A 14,998-nucleotide genomic window follows, 5' to 3' on the forward strand; every position below is an offset into this window, starting at 1 on the left:
CTCTTGATAGCTGTACCTCTCTATGCTTTGAATAGAACAAATAAGAGTAGTATTCTGATTTTTTTCTTTATAATTATCTTAATGAAGACAAATATATGATTTTGTCTTTTTAAATTAATGAAATTTATTATGAATTTAAAGGTTAATTCTTTAGAAAGTTGGAGTAGGTTTCAGTTCTGTATTAAGACTCCTGAACTTCAGTGTCTACATGCAAACCACACCTAGTGTGCATTTTACATGAGACCATCATGGACAGTGAAGAGCTTGTCAGTACAGCAAATGAAGCCCAGTGAGCAATTCAAGTCACCAGACCCCCAAGCCTCAGCTCAGCTGCCCAGACATATGTCTGGGGGTGAACAAGACTTTTATGTGATGCTGTGAGAAATGACACAGCACAGAAAAGACCCAAAGTCTTTTGCACTGTTGTTCAGAAGTCAGAGAGGGCACCAAGGAGGTCTCAGATGATAAAAACTGAATTGCTCCTTTGCCTCACATGTTGACACCTAGATGTAGACACAGATCTTGACTTTTTTACAGTAACTTACTGCCTCCTGATAAGTCCTGATGTCTGAAGTGCTGCTGAGAGCCTTATTTGCTCTTGTTCTCTCATGTCCTGGCAAGATAAATCCTAAGATGGCACCACTGTGAATAAAAAATATTTCAAGGACTGCTTTCTGCCCCATGGTCTAAAGCTGTGGCATGTCTCATGGCCACACAGATAAGCAATCTTCTCCTCCAAAACTGAATGGCCACATCCAACATTCCTGTTGGCAATGGTCCAGCTCCTGAACCATGCCTGGGCTGTGACTGCGAGAGTACAAGTTAGGCTGGGTTAGGGATGAGCAATAGCCAACCCATGGGCCTCTCTACACTTTGCTAGTATATATATATCCTCTATTCAGATTGCTGCTTTTCAGTGCTATATCCACTTTTTATGACAACATAATTTTTTAAGGCCAGGATGAAATGTGACTGAAATTTTCTAGAATATGTGTGTTCTGTATAATGAAGGTAAAAACACAACCACGGTGTTGCTTCACTTAAACCAGAAGCTTTTCACAGATACCCTGCAAATGACAACTTTGCTCAGCTAAGGCAAACTTGCAAAGTCTAGGAGTGCCAGGTTTTCTGAGAGCTGACTGGGTTTTGCCCTTTCATCCCACCTTGGCTTCGCATTGTAAAAATGCAGATGCTTAGGAAATTGCCTCCAGGTGTTGAGTGATCTGCGTTTCACAAAAATAATAAACCTTGATCTGAGATAGATGACCTTGTTGTCAGCGTAGGATCTTTAGGCTTGAAGAAGAGAACTGAAGAGGTCTTTTTGCATTCCCTTGCTGCAGCTGTAGTGCTCTTTTGGTGAGTCTGAGAGACTCAGAATTGCTCGGGTTTTTTGGGCAAGAGAGTCTTGTCACACAGACCACAAGTCTGGTTTGGGTGCTTTGTGGAGATATGTTAACTAATGCTAAACTCCCTCATTCAGATACTGTCTGTTAAGTTAGTCCTGGCACTGTGGTACTCAGCATGGAGGAAAACATCTGTTTTGAAGGTGTGCAGCACTCATAAAGCTATGTGGTGTCTCTGTACAGTGACCTGCAATGGAGACCGGCCCTTCAGTTCTCTTTGGATGTCTTGTGAACCAAAAGCACCTAGCCTTTCTATCTTGATTTCTTCAACTAGAAGAAAGGATAATACTATTTTGTTCTCTCTTGGGCATTCTGTGTTGGTTGATTTATAAATGCAGATGAAGTCTGGAAGTCTTTATTGGCCTCTGCCAGTCTTTTGTCCCATGTCTCCCAACAGACCAAACTATGTATTAGGGACTTCTGATGCACACAGTGGGAGTCCAGCAACTACCGCCCAACTGTCTTTACGGCCTGTACAATATTTACTGTTCTGACAGTTTCAACAGTGCTGAAAAACATGCACTGTAGATGCAATTTCACTGTAGAAATTGCTTAGAGCCTGCTAAAGACTTAGTCAGAGTATATGGGATTTTTTTCTTCTATAAAAACCATGAGGGTTAGTATCTGTTTAACATTCAGGAGGTAAGAAATGCTTCCAGCACTTGGAAAGAGTGAAGAGCACCCTTCTGGGATCCCTGTGATGAGATACTAAATGTTGTAATGAACTTGCACTCCTTGTTTTCCTATTACATCAGACATTGAGGGGTAGCAATTGGGTCCCTGTACATCATCACCATCAGCAACAAAACATATTAACTCAGTGGTGCTAATGAGCACCAAGTGAGCACTGGATTAGGACGCTATGTTGACATTTAAAAGATCCCAGTTATCAGGCTCTGTGTTGCCTAATTGCAAGGGCTGTGTGGGAAGCACTGCTTCAACGTCTCTATCTAGTATGGGCATGACCGGCAGGAATACACTACTCCTATGGAATGTCAGTTACTGCAGGAAACAATTATCCTTTCTGAATATTCAAAATACGTCAAAACATTGTTCCGTTTTCCCTTTTAGGGCTCATCAAAGCTGTGAATGTGTCAACATCATTCCACCTACTTGGAGGCAGCTCTGGAATATCTGATTCAGAAGCATTTCTCTTGCTTGGTGTTGAACCTTGTGCAGCCATAGCTGACTCAAGCCTTTGCAAGTAATACAAGCAGAAATGGATTTTGCCAACCAAAGGGTGGTCTGGTCAGCATGTACCACCATAGCATTCCTTTTCTTCCCAAAATAGGGTGCCCATGTCCAAATTTCCTGTAGCCCTGGACTATGCTCATTCCCAAACTGTGCTAAGTGTGTCTGGGAGAAGGCTAGTTGACCCAGGCAAACAGCACATGAGGAACTATCCTAACAATTTAATAGCGTAGGTGATCACGTTCTGGAGTCTGGGCCTGGGTCCTGACACTAATTTACTAGCAGAGATAGAGCCAGTGAGTAGTAACAACAGGATCATCCAGTCAACTGGTCTGATGGTATATCATGGACTATTATGTCTCACCTTGCTTCCCTTTCATAGGGGTTTGCCTAGGGCATCTCTACTAGGAAGACATCCAATCTTGATCTGAAAACATCAAGAGACAGAGAATCCAACCCTACTTTTGGTAAGTAGTTCCCAGGATTAATTGCTCTTACTATTAATAATGCATGCCTGGGTTTCTTTGTATGAATTTGTTTGGCTTCAGCTTCTAGCTGTTGATTCCTGCTATGCTTTCTCCACTAGATGAAGGAGATCTTTTGCATACAGTATTATCTTGTTGTGGTGGTACTTGTACACTTTAATCAAGTCATGTCTCCGTCTTTTTGATAAGGTAAGCAGAGAGATCCCTTCCAGGCTTTCACTAGAGAGACACATTCTCTCTCCTCTCTCTGACCTGTCTCCAACTTTTCCCATTTAAAATATGGGCACCAGAGCTTTTTTGCACTATGCCAATATTAGTCTTGCCACGGCAGTGGGGAGAGATAAGATCATCTCCCCACTCCTACTCAGTACTTCCTTGTTCATACATCCATGAATCACATTATCCCTTTTTGCTTTACACTAGGAGCTCATGTTGCCACCCTTAAATTCAGTCTGCGGTCCTTGATTTCCATGGTTGCCTGATATCTACTCAATAGGTTCCATTACCTGTTCCTATAGGAGTGCCTATTCTAAGACACATCTTTAAAATCAGGTCTTCTGCACTGTCTGTGTTATAATGTCCTGGGAGCATGTTGCAAAGTTAAATCTCTGAGCTGCTCTTGAGTATGGAAAAAAGAAAATAAATAAGAATTGTTCCTTAGAAAATGAATGAAAAAATTCCCCTTAATGTTGATAGGGGTGGGATCAGCTCATGGCATTTGTTCATCAATATGAACCTGTAACTAAATTTTCCAGGTCTACAAAAGGGGAAATCCATGCTGCTCTAATCCTTTTTTCATATACAAGATCTTGTAACTGCTATAACCAGTGAACACACATCGACTCCTTTCCACTGCTACTGACAGTATTTTCTCATCTTAAAAAAAAAAAAAAAATCAAGTCGAACCTGTCTTTCCAACAGATTTTCTGCTCATTAAAATCTGAGAACTGCTGCATGGATTTCAGCTTAATAGACAGAAAGTATCTCATTCGTCCCAAAGGCAAGTGTAGTCTACGTGGCAAAGACAGCATTATGAAGTTTTTTAGGTGAAATCAGAGCTATTCTTTGAAGAACTGATTGTGCAATCATCAAGGCACTTTTCATGGTGGCAAGAAAAGACACAAAGCAAACTGATCTGACGCATTTTAACAGGTATTTTTTAGGTATGTAGATTGAAAGAACAGCCCTGAAACTTTTGCATGAGTGATCCTTACATCTCTGGTCCTACTGATTTTGATGAGAGTTTCTGCTCAGGAAGGGATTTCAGGATTCGACTTGTGCTGATATTTTCTGCTGGTGATTTTTCCTTTATAACTATGAGGTCACACTGATGTCATAACACCAAGAAATCAGTCTTGTGGGCTCATTAACAGGGGAGAAACATCTAAAAGTCTACAGTTTTTTGTGGCTAGCCAAGGATTACAGTGTAAACCCAACTGTAATACATATTGATGCTTGAAAGAAGAAAGTACATTTAAGTTCATGTGAAGCTGTTGATTTCCATGCACAATACACTTTATATTATAGCACAAGAGCTCACAAATTCTGCCATTAAAACAGGACTTGGTAATTTTGAGGAATGCTACAATTTGTGTTTGAAACTACTTTTATAGACTACCTGTGATTAATGTTCATGTAGCTGTCACTGTCAGATGTTCACATGAAATTATGTGGTTATTATTTCCAAAGAGCTGGGATGCTCCCCATAGCGCTTGGGAGGAGGAACGCTTCCCCAGGACTCATGAGGCAATGGCTGTCTGTGAGGGCTGAGCACAAGGTTGGCATGTTTGTGGAGACTTGTACCTCTGCAATATGCTTCTTACCATGGCTTATTTGTGCTGTCCCCGGTCCCTGTAGCATACCCAGTATGTGAATGCCTCAGTGATGTATTAAACCAATCAACTACCTGTCACATACATTCTGGATGCAGATTTGCAGTTGAAGAGGAGAACTCATCCCTCTTTGATGGCCTGTCCAGCATGTTCCCATGCAGGCATGTTCTCTCTGCACTTCCTAAAAGTGTAAAACAAGCAAGTAAAGTCAATTCTGTTTTATATAAAGACAGCAAGAATGTGAACATGATAATCCATGCTAATAATAGTCTGGCCACAAAGTATTCTATAAGCAAAGGGTGGGTTTTTTTCTGTCAACGCAGTCGTAGCTGTCCCAGTGGCTGGGTGGCAGTAAGGTGTGTTAGCCCGTGGGAAACCTGACCCGAGTGGTTCCCAGGCAGGCGAGCGAAACGAGGCCACGCTGCCTGGGTATCTGCTGGGAGACAGGTCATATACCTCACTCTCCCAAATACTATCTTCCAACGTACTGTTGTCTGCTCAGGGTTTGGAAAACAGTTAGAAACAGTGGTTGGATTCCTCAGTTGCTTAAAAACATGGTGTAATTCCTTCACTGAGAGAGCAATCAAAATAGCCATATGCAAACTGTCATCTAGCAGCCTCAGCCATACGGGGGGAGCTGGTGTGTAGTGTTCTGTAACTGGATCATGTAACAAGACTGGAAGAACCTGGCCAGCAGAGGTCAGATATGGGTTTGAATGGTTTGAGAGAAAAAGTTCTTCAGAGATATTAATTTGGTTTCATATTGTCTCTTGATATTTGGGGAGGTAGCTGTTTGGTGCTAGTGTGCAGAGCTGGTTTACCTGCCCTTGAGCCATTTCAGTTTACTGCTGTCCATGATTATATTTCCATAATTATGGTATTTGCTGTGTTTCACTTCCTAAGTACGTTTTTAATGTTAAATCTCCTATTTTGACTCAGTGATGAAAATTAAGCTATGTGGAAAGTCATAATTTATAAACAAGATGTATAAATTTCCCTCCCTTTCTCTGTTATTTCTTTTTTTTCCTGTTTTTTTCTTCCTTCCTTCCTTCCTTCCTTCCTTCCTTCCTTCCTTCCTTCCTTCCTTCCTTCCTTCCTTCCTTCCTTCCTTCCTTCCTTCCTTCCTTCCTTCCTTCCTTCCTTCCTTCCTTCCTTCCTTCCTTCCCTTTCTTCCTTCCCTTTCTTCTTTCTTTGTCCGTCTTTCTTTGTCTTTCTTCTCTCTTTCTCTCTCCTCTCTCTCCCTCTCTCTTTCCCTCTATTTTTTTCTTGTCTCTTTCCCTCTTTCTCTCTGTCTCTCTGCCCTTTTTTCTCAAGCTCATAGGCCTGTTTTGTGAACTTGGGTACACTGGATGACATAGTTACACCCACAGATTCACCCTCCCTAAAACCATTCACAGTTAGACTTGCCGCTGCATGTTTCTCTCCTTTCTGAAGGTGAACAAATTGCACAGAAAGAATTGAAACAACTTAGATTTCCCTTTTAGCATCTTTCGACTGCCACAATAACTGAAAATGAGTTACTCTCTTGACTTACATGTTTTGCAGATACAGAGGGCAGCATACATTGTACAGAGGTGGGAAACTGGGGAGGGTTAGTCGCAAGAGATAAATACCCTGTGGCTGTTCCAGAGGGGCTGGGCACCAAACCAGGCAGTGCTGGCATCCTGGCCAGGGCTGGGGCAGTGCCTGGACACCCACCGGCTGTGCACAGCCACAGCTGCTCAGCCTTTGGGCTTGTGATGCTTACGCTGCTTCACAAAGGTTTGTGTGAAAGCAGCCCTGAAGAAAATGAAGACAATGTGCTAGCCTAAGCATCTGCTTTTATATATGTAAGTGCCAGGTACTGGCAAACATTGTAGCTAGAAGACAAAATAATTTACTTCTTGTACCCCCAATGACAGAAGTGAAAATGTTTCTGATCCACAGAGTGTTTTCCTTTACTTTAGATTCCATCATATCTGCAGTTCTTTGTAGAAATATATATCAGCAATAGTTCCAAAAATCACATGGCACATTTGTATGGCAGCTATTTCCTTCCCACTTAAGATTCAGCAGCTTTTTTAAGGCTGTGGGTGAACTATTTTTTAGAAGAGTACTCAGGCCAGGAAAGAAAGCACAGCCCTGGATGAAGGGCTGCCCTTGATAGCCATTTACAGTTTTCATCATGAGCATTCTAACAGGAATGATATTTGTTCAATCTAAGTTTCCCCTTTAAACCATGTTTTGTTTGTGTTATATAATTTCCTGATATAATTTCCCTGACCTCAAGAATTCAAGAACTAAAAGGAATTAATCTGAAAGAGTAGACCTCCTGTGAGGTTTCTTTCTTGTTGCAAGTCACACTTTCAGAGAGAGAGTACCCAGATTTTTGTCTCTCGGAAAGTCAGGTTCAACACAACTAGGAATATCATATCTTAAAATTTTAGAGCTGAAGTAAGGTCAGGGTGAGGGGGGGGGGGGAAAGGGATGACAAGACCTGTTGGCTTCTGGTAGATTAGAAAGCAGCACTCATTGCAGGAAGCTCAAAAAGTAAAAGCGGGTAATTCCTGCTTTCAAATATCTTGTTATTCCTCTGACAATGTTATATATGTATGAGTACTGTCCACAGACCTCAATCTACACTGGGACTGCTTTGTGTAAGTGAGTGAGGAAGAGTCCCTCCTTGGGAGAGCTTGCAGTCCAGACAGACAAGGTGGGTGAAGGCTGAGGGAGGGAGCAGTCACCAGCCAGGCAGTGTGTCGGCCAGCCAGGACAGCCCTGCTCTGCAGCACTTCCAGGCTGGTCTTCTGTAGGCTATGCCTGAAGAACATGTGAGGTCAATGAACCTGGACAGTAATAAACAACTCCTGGTTGCATGTAAAGGTATGAAAATTCCATTTCTAATAAATGCTTGAATTGCTGGCTTTACTAATCCAGCATTTTAAACATAGACTGACCATTTCAATAGGGCTTGCTATAGTATCTTATGCCTCCACTAACAAAGGCTGTAAGTATGTGTGAAAAACAGGTAATATAATTTGCAGAAAGAAACATCTCAGTAAATGCCTAATTATACCATTTAAACTGTGCTTGCTGGAGCCCTGGGCTATACTTCACTGCTTGAATTTTTGTAAATCCTTGACATTAAAGCTGCTTAAATCCATGCCAGAAGCAACACTGGATCTGTCAACCAGAGAGTGAGGCTTCATTATCCAAAATTAAAGATGCGTGAAGCCTCAGATAGCTTTTCCTTTCAGCTGCTCTACTTCGGTGTTGTACAGCCTGTGTGAGAGATCCAAAGCTCAGTTGTAGGATCATACCCTTTACTTGGGTAATACGTACAATAAGTATCACTAGTACAACATTTCTGGCTCATGCAGATAGAGCAAAGAGCCACCCTGCTTGTGATTTTCTTTGTGCTTTGAGGGCTCTGGAACTGGTCCTGTACCCTGAACAAATCAGTGAAGCCCTGCCAGCCCAGGCCAGTGTCTGAGTTTCAACTAAATCGATTGCAAAAGTTTCCAGTACAATGCTAGATGTGTTATCTGTACAATCATGTAGATCTCCTTTGTAGTGCACTTCTCAACATAGTTCTGGCTCTTTAACACAACTAGAAGAACAGCTTCTTTTCATGGTTAGATAAATACTCCTAAGGTATCTTCAAGCTGGGAATATTTTCCTGAAAATTATCACATGGGAATGACTATTCCACCTCCTTCTGGGAGAAAAAAGAACTGGTTGCAAAGAAGGTGATCAAGTAATGTGTCAACAGGAGAGTCAGAAATGGCCATAAGCAAAAGGAGTTTTACCCAGATCGCCACATAAACTCTTTCACCTTCTCTGCATTTTAAGAGAGATTCAGAAGAAATAAAATTCAGAACATGTTTTTGTTAGTACTTCCATTAAATAATGCTTTCTTAGTCAAAACACTCACTTGTTCTCAATTTATCAAAATTGAGCTGAAAAGTAAATATTTCTCCTTCCATGAGATTTGCAATGGTGGGCCCTTGCTTTGGTGGTCATAAAACAAAGAAGTCAAATATGCTTGAACACTGAAGACACCTTGGCATATTATTGTCAGAAGAGATGCAGTATTTGGGGGATGCAAAGTCATTTCAACTGTCTTCCTAGAATTCCTTGCAGATGGAGAGTAATGATAAATCTCTCCACTTCCCTGCATGGTTTAGGGTTGCTGCATGCTGTTTGAACAGCTGCACTTGTCCCATCCCTGAAGGTGGCTGCAAGTCAGTGGAGGAGGAAGCAATCCAAGTATATAACATTCTAAAGTGACAGACAGGATGAGTTACTGGGTTTTTTTCCACTGATAAATTCCTTGTTTCTGTTAGTGATACTGAACATGCTGTCATGACTGAAGAGTTTCAGCAACTCATCATAGTGCTCAGTGCATCTGTCATGTAACAGAAAGGTTTCTCTTCCTGTCCCAGCTCAAATTTCCTAATACACAAATCTCTCTAAACTCCCTTTAAACCCCCAAAAAGGCACATCTCATGGAGCAAACTGCACTACTCTGTGGTTGGGTAACTTACTAGTTACAGTTTTCCTGCAGTTTCTTAACTGGAGAATTCCTGTAAAATCATTCAGTAAATATGTTATATGTTGCCCCTTCTCAGAGGGCTTGCATAGACTAAAAACTGTATACTTGCAATTTTTTCCCCATATTTAGTAGTCTTAAAGATGCAATTTTCAAAGCCAATATTTATTGCCAAATTCCTCAAGTGATCCAAGAAAGCGTGATTTCTTACAAGAGAGGAAGGTGCCTTCAGTCTACTGTCATGTTGCTACAAGACTGAAGTCTGGGTAATTCACCGCACAGCAAGCACACCTCCATGCTGAATACTCTTGCAGAGAAACCTCTAAAACACACCGCCTATTTTCTCCAGGGGACCTTACTGATTGACAGTGAACGTGTCTGTGGAGCTGCATTTGGTCTGATCTGTGACTGGCATATAACAGTTAATTTAAGCAAGTGTAGTTGGGTCTTCAGTGGTGCCACTGATCTGGTCAACATCCCCACATCTGAACACCTTCCAGCCCATTGTGCTGGGTCTCAGCTCACTGATCACCAGCTTTCAGCTTTGCTGCATCTCACTAGGACCCCTCCTGGGACAAGTTGGGCATGGACTCCAGGAGGAACCAGCTTCGCCTAAATTTCAATGTGTAGAAGTTGGTTTTAGGCTCTCTCTGCCATCTGTGGTGTCAAAGGAGAACTCTGAGGGGGTATTTTTCCCATTAAAAGGGAAATGTCCAAGTTAGATAAGAAGAAAAGCTTCTTGTAACTTCCTATTTTACCTCTAAATATTTTAAATGATGCCCAAAAAAGCAGCTGAGACTTAGGTGATGAATTTTACATATCTGAATTTAAGTGGTATGAGATCCATCATTTCTGTGCCTTAGTCCTTCATGGAAGCAGAAGCCAACAAGCCCATCACTGATGGTCCTTCAGACACCCACAGCTCCCAGGCAGGACATCTTGATCATTTAAATACAGAGAACTAACCAGGGAAGGTGGTGAGTTTATGGAGCCACAGTATACATCTACAGAAGCACATGGCAAGTTACTCACAGAGACAGGCAGGCTTTGCATAGGTTTTGTGGATTTTCATCCCAAAGACTAAAAACAAAAGAGGTTCAAATGGTTTAGGAAACAATAAACTTTATGAATGCTGTACTATTTCCACCAGCTCATCTGCTGGAGGACAGCAGATACAACAGTCCCAGATGAGAGCAGTTCCTGTTATTCCCTCTCTGCTTCTTTTTGATCAGCTCCGAGAGGCAACCACAGCCCCCTCCCTCCCAGTTTCCCACAGAAGTTCACATCTGAAGAACTAGTTTTCATGAGGCAGTGAACACCTTTTCTCTCATTGTCCCTTTTAAAACCACAGAGGATGAGCAATCCCCTGTGGCTGGTCCCATGCCATCACATTTTGCCTCCTCCTGGAAATCTAGCTCAAAACTGAGGCTAAAAAATATCAAAGCCTCCCCTCCCCTTACATTTATAAAGTGACATTTGTGATGTAGAGAGTTGGTAGACTCCAAGATCGTTTCCACCAGCTGAGTGAACAGAGGGAGCTGCAGAGAGTCCCAGGGGAGAGGTGAGCTAGAGGGATAGACATTGCATCACAGCATTTGTTTTCTGAGGGTAATATAGACTGTTGAATCCTGGTTTTAATACAGTCATCAGAAAACCTGCAGAAAGGCAATTTTTCTGTAAAACCCCTTTGGTCAGATATAAATTGAATTTTCTACATGTATAGTGAATATTTTTTCAGTTTAAAGAAAGTGCTAATATATAAGCTACACAGGAAGATGTGCAGAGGCTTTACTCTAAAAACTTATCTGAGCATCACCAAGAAAAAAGAAAAGTTCTAGTTTTAAGAAAAGAATTAAAATAACAATACAACTGTGCAGTCTGTTTTACAGTGAATTTCACATATTTTCAAAGTCTATATCAACCTAACAAGTCTCCAAAGACTTCGAAGCCATCTATGGTGTACCCTGTTAAGTACTGGCAGTATAAATATTATGGGTATTTAGTTCCTGGCACAATAACTTGGCTATTGGATCTTAAATGAATGAAAATTCTAAATTGAAACCCTTAATTCAATCACATCTGCGTTTCACAGATCTTTTAAAATCTGAATCTGGATTCAGATCTGAAGTATACCACTATACCACCAGAGTGGACTTGCTACAACTCCTATCATAAATGCCACACACACTTTCAAATATATGATATGTGTGATTGAAATGTATGTGATTGAAATCATCAACTAGAAAGCAAAGCAAAAGGTATTTCTCAAATTACTAACGTAGATAGATTTGATGCATTTTATATGTAGAGATAAATCCTTTTATCCTATTTTGCAATATTTTATTTATTTAACAAGTAAAAGGCTAATTTGCATCATAAAAGAAAGCTAAAAAGACAAAACTAACCAGAGCTGACCAAAGCTGAAAAACAGGAAAGCCACCGGGGAAAGAGAAAAAAGGAATTCTAGTTATTTTACATAACAGATGGCAGCATAACAGAGAGCAGCTGATGTTGGTAGCCTAAGGGAATTTTCCCGTGTCAGAAGAAAAATAAAATTTAGGGTATACAGAACCCTACATAAAATGAGTTTCATAAAAAGAGTGTTTTATTTACATATACATGTATGGACACAGACATATAGATGTATACAAACTTGCACATAGTTGTATAGACATCTGTGTTTGGAGGGAAAAGAGTCTAAAAATTATGACAGAATTATATTTTCCTTACCTGCTACACAGTGTTTATTGCTTATTCCTTTGGAGCACCTTGTTGCCCTCCTTCTCTACCAAATTCAGCCTTTCCTTTCTCCCCTCCGGGGCTTTCTACATTTTCATCTGTATACTCATCTGGGTTCCCATTTCCCTGTACTCTCTCCCTCCTACAGCTCCATTTTATTCTGCCACTGAATTCTGTGTCCTGTATACCTTTCACCCTTCTGCTACTCTCCTCCAAAACTTTTTTCCATGTTGCTCTCCTGCCTGGAAATAGAGCTTGTCCTGGAAAGCAAATCTCACTTGGTATGCAGACCCCTCTAAGTCTGCCAGGGCAGACCCATCAAACAAGACTTGCTGCACCTCATCCCTCCGAGCTGCCTCTGCATACACAGGAGCTTTCAGGGTCATTTGTGTTGTCTGTTCAGACCAGAGATACTTAATGTATGACCTTTGACATCTGTATATCTTGCCTTGGCAATTAATCCACTTTATGGCTCACTCTCGGTCACCTTTTTTCCCATGAACAGTGGATGAAATATTCTCAGCAATGGCATCCCTCTCCCACTCTGCATGTTCCCAGCTGGCTTGTCCCCCCCCGGCCCCATACACACCCATCACACTAGGCTTAAGGTTTATGACAGGGATAAACCAAACCACTAAGGCAAGCAACTTGATTTGCCTCACCAGAAGGTCCTATGGAGCTAAGTACCATAAAAGCTGACTCAGATATCTGAATCTACATATCTTATCTGAACAAGATATACAATGTACAAAGGAAAACACATTACAATGAGGAAGCTCTGAAAAAGGACAGCACAGAAGAGAGAAAGAAGAACATGAATAATCTCATGCAACAGCATGGACCAGTGCTGCTTGGAGATTGATGGGTTCAAGTCATTTTGGACTATATCCCTGTGTGCAAGGGATTTGTGAGCTGCCATTTGGAGTATAAAGGAAAAATAGCTGCTGATCCAGTGCCACTTGACCTAGCACAGAACATACCTCTGTGAAAACTGTTAACATAATGAGTAGTAATTATTTCTCCTGAGTACATCGTTGCACCAAAAGAGAAAACTGACTATTATTAGCTAGATTCATCATTCACTAAAAGCTATTTTCCATGCACCAGCCTAACTTCACTTGTATTGAAACCATGTCCTATTTTTTCCCCACGGATTCAACTAGAAGCAAATGAAGGCCTAAGATCTTTGGAAACACCTAGCCAAAGAAGGAAGCTTTGCCTTGTTGAGAATAATTTTTCTAAGACTTTGAAAGAAGATGAAGTTTTAGCAGCCTCAGAAGGAAATAGATGGGATCAGCATAAAAATCTTGATGTCAGCACTCCTAAATGGGAAGTTCTTCTTCCATCCAAGTCCTAAGAAGTGGCCTGTTGAATTCTGTGCTCAGTGTCATTTTATTCCCAGGAGAGGTTTGGGCTGTGTGACTCTGCTCCCAGATCTTACCCATTACTGAGATAAGAGATGGGCACAGGTAGCTGTTGTAGCTGGCCATTTCCAGGTTGAAATGCTCTGTTGTGATGATGCCTGGCCACAGTTCTTCCCCCTTTACAACTACAAGGCTGCACTGGCTCAAAGCTGATATAGCAGAACAGAAAACCTGACAACTATTTTATAGTGGGATTTTTTTTTCTCAATGGTTAATTTTTCCACTCACTTTTCTCCCTTTTTATTTCACCTCTTTAATCTGTTATTTTGGTTTGGTTTTCAGTTCAACTGCTCTTAATGGAAAACCACTTGGAAATGACATTTTGGTTGTTTTGAATTATATTGCTGTGTTTATCCTCAAAACTAGCAATTCCACTAAATCTTACTCAATAAGTAGTTTGTGAGCAATCAAGCAATCATATTCAGGACTCAGGACTTTTTAATTAGTGTAACCTAAAAGTTCAGTGTGGAGCAAAGAGGGCTAAAATCACTTTGACACTTTGTACCTAAATGTACATTTCTAACTATCTTTTCTTCTTACTAGTTCCACAAAATCTTCCTCAAGACATATTCCATAACTGAGACCACGAAGAGATCCAAGGAAGCCCTGTGAAGACCACTGAGGAGCAGGTAGCCCATTCTGTTCAAGACACCCAGGCTGTTTCTGAGCTTGTAGTAGGCTGGTACAGGATTATGATCTTTGGGGGTTTTGGTTTGGTCTCATCTTCAGGATAGACAAGGAAGGTGATGACAGTGAACTCGTGGGTTATTATGAGACTGTGGCAATCTATATTATCTCAGTATTCAAAATTTTAGGAAAGCTGGATGAAAATGGTGTTAATTTTCTGGAAAGAAAGAGAAGAAGAAGGTATGGGATGGACAATTTTTAAAAGTCTCTCAAAAAAAACTAGTGAGTTCACTTAAAAATGTTGAGGATCAAATTCTGTTCTTAAGATATGATATAATCACACTGTCTTGACAGAGCAGTTTATGGTGATGGCAGCTGATGAACAAAAGCAAATATCAGGTGTACTTGTAGAAGTCCTCGAGAAGCTAGGTTTTTGGTGAAAGGAAAAGCAGAGACCAAGTGGAGCAGTAGAGGATTTAGGAAAAGAAAAGGTACAAATGAGAAAGGAAAATAAAAGGAGTGCATCCATGTATGACAAGCTCTGCAGGTGTATGTGTGTACACTACAAGTGTTAGTGGTTCTGGAGTCCTCAGCTAAGTAACCTGGAGGGCTCCAGAGCAGCGATGATGCGTGAGCAAGCCATTATCCCTCATCAGTAACCAGAGGATATGCTCCTGTCTTTGCTCCAGGCACTGTTCATTTAGCAGGGTACTTGTTTCTAGTGGCAATGCCTGCATGCTTGCTGCAAAAATCACAAGCTCCTCCA

The sequence above is a fragment of the Strix aluco genome, chromosome 3 (genome assembly GCF_031877795.1).
Source record: "Strix aluco isolate bStrAlu1 chromosome 3, bStrAlu1.hap1, whole genome shotgun sequence".
Taxonomy (NCBI): domain Eukaryota; kingdom Metazoa; phylum Chordata; class Aves; order Strigiformes; family Strigidae; genus Strix; species Strix aluco.